The sequence below is a fragment of the Rousettus aegyptiacus genome, unplaced genomic scaffold (assembly GCF_014176215.1).
Source record: "Rousettus aegyptiacus isolate mRouAeg1 unplaced genomic scaffold, mRouAeg1.p scaffold_m13_p_3, whole genome shotgun sequence".
NCBI classification, from domain to species: Eukaryota; Metazoa; Chordata; class Mammalia; order Chiroptera; family Pteropodidae; genus Rousettus; species Rousettus aegyptiacus.
In genome coordinates this window covers 73,983,522-73,991,427 of record NW_023416306.1, presented here as the reverse complement: position 1 = coordinate 73,991,427, position 7,906 = coordinate 73,983,522, and positions in this window count along the sequence as shown.

Genomic DNA, 7,906 nt, shown 5'->3' with positions numbered 1-7,906 from the left:
AGGGTTGGCGACTCAAGAAAAGACACCTGATCTAGGCATTAATGACCGAAGTGTATTAACCACATCTTTTATTTACTGGGTTCTGATGCCGTGGCATCTGGGGCCTTGCAGACCAGGAGGGATGGCCTTTTCCAGGCTGGCAATTCCTAGAGAGAGTAAAGAACTCACCTGGGAGGGCACTTTTTATATGTAAACCAACCTATCCAGAGCCCATGCCCTCATTACCTCCTTTTTATTTGCTATTCACTTATCCACCTGCCCTAGTCACCCCAGGGACTAGGGATAGCCCCTGTGCCCCAGAGGCTGCTGAAATTATTCCAACTGGCCAATCTTAAGCCCGCTCACCATGACTTGCCTGTTCTTCCTGCAGAAACCACAATAAAGGCCCTTGCACACATTTCCCCTCCCCTCTGCCTCCTGACCCACCTTGGTGTTTCTCCATGCCCCGCCCCACCATGACGTGGTGTGTCCTCTTGGGAACTGTGAGTTATAAACTATCTTTCAATGGCATCTAACTTGTGATTTGTTGGCCTTGCCAAAATAATAATAAAACCTATGTTTTAAAACACACATAAAAAGACAAGGCCAGATGCTACCCTGAGTTACCATCACAATCCACCCATCTGACAACAATCTTAAAAATCCATTTGTTTAACAAACTTATTAAGCACCTACTATGTTGGAACAGTGATAGCGAACAGGACAGACACACCTGGCCCCACTCTCAGGGGCTATGCCTTGTTGAGGGAAAAAGATGCCAAACAACTGAGATGTTAGCTCCATCCGGGGATCTCCAACCATACCATGAATCTAAACCCTTTTGGATCCAGAAAACCCTTGTGCCACTCTGGGGTCAGGGTGAGTAAGTAACTTGTATGTGTTTGTTACTTGCTATGTGGAGGAAACATATGGTAAGTAGGTCCAGGAGTCTGAATGGAAAAGAGTCAAGTTCTGGCTTTGTGAATTGGAAACTTTCCAAATATCTATTTAGAGGAGAATGGATAAATAAGTAGGGGTGAGTGTATGTGCATATGTGTGCGAGAGTATGTGTGCGCATGTGTGTGTGCATGTGTGCACATGTGTGTGTGCATGTGTGTTCAGTAGAATTCCACAGCAATAAAAAGATGAACTGTTGATACACACAACAGTATGAATGAATTTCAGAGAAATTATTTTAGTAGAAGAAACTAGTCGTAAATACCATATACTACGTGATTTATATAATTTAGGCCAAACCAACCCATAGTGAAATAAGTTAGAATGGTCTCCTGTGTGTGGGAGGGATCACTGACTGGGAAGAGATGTGGGGTGAAGGGAATGTTTGAGATCTTGGCCTGGGTGGGGCTTCTGTGAAGATATATACACATGTGCTTTATTGGGATAAAGTGTACCTCAGGCCTATGTGCTTCACACACCCTACTGTATGTAGTCTATACCTTGAGGGAAAAACAGCTTTGTGAGCTAGAACATGGTTACTTGAGTCTGAGGCTTTAGTTTCCTTATTTGTAAAGTGGAGATCTCGGCCCTTGCTCTGTAACTCCTTAGACTGCTGTGTGGGAATCTTGTCAACAATAAAATACTTTACAGATGTAAAGGGGTTACTATCATTGTCACTCTTAGAGAGAATTTTATTTACTTCTTTGGGGAAAAAAATGCCTATTGAAGCTTTCAGGGAGGCCCCATAATGAAAGCAGGTTTAGGTTTAGAGATTATTATGCCCATAATCCATGTAGTAAACGTTAGTATAACTTTTTCTAGATTGTCCTTCCCTCTAAACCAAAGAGCTGGGCAGCCCAGCCCTCCTCCCCAGGTAGCATGCTGTTTCAAGCGGGGACTACACCTCCTACAGAATTTCCCTGGTCCCTCCAAGATTAGAAAGAATGCTGCTTCAGGTTGGTGGACTTGGGTTTGAACCCCAGCCTAACATTCACTATAAAATGTCATGGCATGTTCCTCCCCATAGAATTCAATGGCATAAATGTTCTGTGGAAAATAAATTGGCCGGACCTCCAGATCCCAGACCAGCACCTGGGATCTGGCCCTTTTTTCTTTTCAAACACAATTAAGAGAGTTGAAATGTCCCAGAGGACCAGTCCTCTTCCACCCAATCTCCCCGCTCCCTGCCCCTGATCCGTGAGTCTGAAGCTCTTTCCCTTCCACCTTCACAAGCATGGCTGATAGCAATGCCTGTCCCTGGGGCTCTGTGTCCAGACGGGTCAGGTGCTGGCTACACCTGCTCGACACCAGCCTCCTCTGGGGACAATGCCTCTACAATCCACCCCACCCAGATCCAAGCTCAGCAAAGCCTCCAGCACACTCCTGAAACCCTCAGCATTTTTCTGTGGGCTCTCAGAGTCTGGAGGGCCTGCTTGGGAGGAGGAAAGCCAGAAGGGAAGGGGAGTGAACAGGCAGCCTCATTCCACAGAGTGGATAGTCAGATGGTTCTGTTGTCTCTAGTTGCTGGAACAAGAAGAAATTTAAGTGTGCTACTTAAAATCAGGCTAGAGAGACTAAAGGTAGTGTTAAGGTCACCTGGGGAGCATGGCAGAGAGTCTGTAAGAGAAATGCTCAGCTGTCAGGTGAAGTGAACACCAGTATGGACACAAGAAATAAGTGGAATAAGCACGTTATTTTGAGCTGTGGAGTTAACTACAGGAAGAACTATCTAGAAAAAGTTAGAGGCTGCCTCTAGGGAGTGGGACTGGAAGGGGATGGAGTACAGAGCACAGCTTTTCGCTACAAATTCTTTTCTAGATTTTACCCTTTTTACCAGTGCATGTGTTATGTTGATATGATTTTAAAATAAATACACAAATAAATGAAAAAGAGAAGTTGGAAATAAAAAGCATAAATAAATCCAAGCATCTGGTGCTTTTGAACTGCTGCTTCCCATCCCCCAACCCCCTCTTTGGCACCCTCCCCCCATATTCAACTGATTAGTGTTTTTAGAGCACTGGGCATCTGTCTCTCTAATCAGCCGACCCTCTGTCCCTGCTAACACAGACATGACATCTCTCTTCCTGCAATCCAGTCATTCTGTATTTTCTTCCTTCCGTCCTTCCACAAATATGCAAAGGACCTGGAGAAACACCAGTCAGTTCATATATCCCGGCGGTGGAGAGAGATGCTACAGAAGTAACTGCACAAAAAGTTTCCATGAGAGTAAGTAATGTAGATAATGGTGCGCTTTTGTAGCCAAAACTATTACGATCCTTTCCAGGTTAAACAGTCTTCTGGCTCCCCATTGCTTACAAGACAAATTCAAGCCTTTTGCAGGACATGTAACACTTTCTTCAATGCGCCTTAACCTGCCTCCTGATGAGTCCCCTAACTGCCCTGGCATCTCCCATAACCCGACACTAAAGCCTACTTGTCCACTGCATCTCCAGTTGCAGGCCTCTTTCTTGAGCCTGGGCATCTGGTGGCTGCTCTTCCCAGAATGTCCTTTCCATCCATGGCTGCCCTGCTCTATAGACTCTCCCAGCTGTTACCTCCTCTGAAGCCTTCTGTGTTTGCACTGTGGGGCCTCTCTCTCACTGTATGCAGAGGCACTCTCTCCCGCTAGGATGAGCCTTCACTCATTTCTGCATCTCCGGGGTCCTAGAACAGTGATAAGGCCCCTAGCAGGGGCTAATGAGTGCTCCTCCACTGCAGCATGCACTCAAAAAGTGAAAGCTGTTAGAACCTTCCCTCTCACATTAAGCCACAAGCATATCCTCTGGCAGCTCCTACCCTGGGTCCTACCATGTCCTCTCAGTCTGCTCCCCGTGCACCTTGACAGCCCTTCAGAGACGTGGGTTCTAGTTGGCCAGTCTCCATTTTGCAGGCCAACCATTCCTAGTTCTTTCACGGAACAGATCCCAAGGAATGTTGACCGGAAAGAAGTCTGCAGCCTCAATAGTAGAAATAGTAGAAGGGCCCCAAACTCTTACTATCCTACACACTGGACAGCAGACCTGCCCGTCGACGTGAGTGCGGTGTTGGCACACCAAAATCAGCTCGAGGCACTGTTAGCAGAAGTTGTGGGAGCAGGAGAGGAGCAGCACAGGGGGTGTGAACAGCTCCATGCACACAGGACAAGACAGCACAGAGCCCAGTGCCTCCATGGTGGCTGCAGGCTTTCTCGGCCACCCACCCTGTCAGGCTTCTAGAACAGGCGCAGAACATGGCAGGTCACAGTGGACACAGCCAGGCTTTGCTTAGAGGGCTGAAGAAACGAGGAAGCTCCACTGACGTCCAGGGCCCTAAGGACATGTCAGGGGAGGTGGTTATTACAGCCAGCTGGCCATGATCAGCCTGCAGCTGCTTTTCGTACAGTTCACAAGCCACAAATGGGTTTTTTAAAAAATACATTTTAAGGGATTGTAGAAAAAAACAAAAACAAACAAAAAAACAAATAATAATAAAAAAGCAAGAATAGGTAACAGACTATACGTGTTCTGAAAAGTTTAAAATATTTAGTTTCCAAGTCTTTAATAGTTTGCTGTCCCTTTATAATTTAGAAGACAATGTAACTGGAATCCAGCCCACCTCATATGTACATTCCACTCATTTTGACTGCAGAAATTGGAGGGGATTGAGTAAGGAACAGAAACCTTGGCTCCACTCTCCAGCCCATAGTCCACAACTGGGTGATCATAGGCCAGTGACCACCTGCCTCTCTCTTCCTGTTTCTCCATCCACAGTGTATTGAACTGGGTGGTCTCTAACCCCTTCCAGCTTGGTGATTCTGTGCACCTTTAGTCTCTGGCATGCTACAGCCTTTCCTAACCTCCTCTCCTCTTGTAAAGGGAATGATGGCAAAGGTCAGCCCATCCTGAGGGTTCTTTGGTTGATCAACTAGTCTCAACAAGTTGCACTAATTGAGCACCTAGGCTGGGCCAAACAGTTGTCACATTTATCTCTCATTTAACCTCCACAACCTTAAAAGGCTCAAGTAATTAGTTTTCACCTGAGTCAGAGAAACTGAAGCATGGAGGGGTGGAATAATTTGTCCAGGGTTGAAATTCATGACGACACAGTACGTCTCTTCCAACTCTTCCTTTGCGTCTAATAGGTTATGTTGAGGTCCCCTGTTGATGTGAAAATGCAGTTTCCGTACACGATGAGACATGCTAATGACATGCTAATGAGAATGTGGATAGTGGGAGAAGCAGTGAAAATCCACTAGCTCTTGTTTCCATGCGACAAACATGGATGGAGCATTCAACATGTTTGCGACACACAATGGGCCATTTGGGGCTTAAGGTGTATTCATCTATTCAGGACAGTGACAACTGCTCTGTGGGCTCCTGATGTACCAGTGCTCAGTGCACATCATCCTATTTACTCACCACATTGCTACTGTGCGATAGGTTCTAATTTGTGCATACGGAAAAGGCAAATGCCTGCTCGCAGAGAGCTGTCAGTTCAAAAAGAGAAAACAGTAAAGACAGAGAGATGCAGGTGTCAGCCAGCCCAGCAGCCATTCCTTCCCTGGCTGTCTTCCAGGATGGAGCCAGAAATGCCTACTTCCCCTCATCAGACTATCTGACATTGGGGAGTGGTCCTGTCATGTGATTTTGGCCAATGAGAGTTATGTGGAAGTAAGTGTATTGAGAGGTTTTGGGGAAACTTTCTTGTTATCCTGATGAAAGAGATGAATGTGGATTTCGCCACACATCCCTTCATCTTTCTGCCTTGTATGAAGACTCAAAACTTGGGGTTGCAGCAGCCACTTTGCAACCACTAGGATCATAGACAAGGAGCCTGACTATGAAGTGCTGCCCTGATGCCGGTACTCACTTCCCTCCAGCTCACTGTGTGTGAGAAAACAAACCATCAGGGACTGGGCTTACGATTCTCACTGATAAAATAAGTCAGGAAGTATTATAAACCACGAGAGATAGGAAACAGGAAACAATTAGAGATTACGAGATTAGTCACAACTGGGAACAGAAAGGATTGTGGATGGTGTGGCAGCTGCTGTTGCTGCTTACTCTATAGAGCTTGCTAATAGCACCCTAGCTATGCTCAGGACTCCTAAATGCCCCATCCCAAGTGAGCGCTGACTGGGACAAGAGTCTAACAGCAATGTTATCCCCTAACCAGATACTAAACCAGTTACCTGGACATTTAGGGTTTCTTGGCTACATGGCCCAGTTCTCTCCAATGAGACACCAGGGGAACTTTCCTAGAAGGTTACCGAGAAAATTTTCCTTTGTAATAAAAAGGAAATTGCCCTCTCCCTTTCTTCCTACCTTGAGTGCAGTTGTGTGAAGACATCATCCTGGAGCTACAGTAGTCGTCTTATGATCAAGACGTATAGCCCTGAAGAGCAGCAGAGATGCTGACTCAGACGTTGACATTGGCGCCAGCAGGCTGTGGAAGAACCCTGGAACCTCCTTGCTCTGGAATTCTTGTTAAGTAGAGTAGGCATCTTCACTGCTTATGCCCAGCAGTTAGGCATTCTTGGCTGAAGGACAGGGCATTTGGGTCATGTTTGGACACTCAGGCACAGAGGAGAGGAAACTATTCTGGAAAATAAGGCATTGGGAGCCATGGCACAGAGCCAGAAGGGTAGAATACATGTTGGAGACAGTGAGTAGTTCTGTTTAACAGTAGTGTTCATGTTTCAATTAGCATTCTTTTTATTACATGAATCTGTAAAAAATTGAATGATGAGTGTGTGGAGGGGTGGAGGCGAGGCAGAGGTGATGAGAGGAGAGGCAGGGCCCAGGCTGTTCTGCAAAGGCCAAGAAAGAGGGATCAACAAAACAGCAGCCCCTTCTTATGAAGTTGCTCACGGCCGAGCCCGGCCAGCCTTCTCCTGGGCTTGTGACCAAGAGAATCAACACCAAATTTATGGCAAAAGCTCCCATGTATGTGGATCACTTTGTTTTTCATGATCAGAAAAAACTAGTACGGCTTGAGTTTCCTTGGGTGAATGCTGTGGTCTGTCCACACATGGAAATGTCCTCATCCACAGAAATAGGTGAACGACTGATACACATGACAGCCTGGACGAATCATGCAGTGAGAGAAGCCAGACCTCAAAGGCTGCATAGTGTGTGACATTCTGGAAAAGTCTAAACCAGAGGGACAGAAAGCAGACCAGTGGGTGCAGGCCCGGGGCGGGGGCTGCCAGGGAACACTGTGGGCTTTCTGCAAAGACGGAGCTGTTATGTATCTCAACGGTGGTGGTGGTCACATGACTGTGTGTGTTTGTCAAAACCCAGAACATGAAAAGCATAGAATTTGACTATAGATTAAGTGTATCTCATCATACCTGACTTTAAAATAAGTGGCCATTGGGGTGACAATATCCCTGGGGGAGGTGGCTGAGCCCTGGTGACTGATGTTGCTGTGATGGCTGAGGAGGGGCTGGAATGTGGGGCTGGGCACTGCGGGGAGGATGTGGGGAAGGGTTTCTCTAGACAAGCCTGGTCCTTCGAGCAGGGGGAGGGATAGGCCCTGGAGGTCCTCATCTGTTCCTGGTCATTCCATCAGTGTTCTGTGCCTGGGACAGCCTCAGCCAAGATGCCCCCTCTTTCATACAACTCCCTATGGGTACACTGGAGGTGATCTAGTTCCTTCATGAGCTTCAAGAGCTCTTGCACAAGCAATATGCTTAGCCAGCCCAGGACTAAGGGACAGAGAAGAGTGATTTCCCCAGGGTCAAGAGAGGACCCCAAATTAGAAGACAGGTCTCTGAGTTCCGGCAGTCCCATTCATCAGGATGTGTATGGGTGCAAACAGCACATACAGAAACCACCATTTATCATGGAATAGGGACTTCCCTTGGCTGTCTGGAGAGGCCAGCCTCCAGAATGTAATTCTATATTTTCAGGAGAAAATATGCATATGTTCCAGCCTTGCTGATGGTTCATGGGCCCCGAGTCCATTGTGGCAACTGGGAAGGGAAACA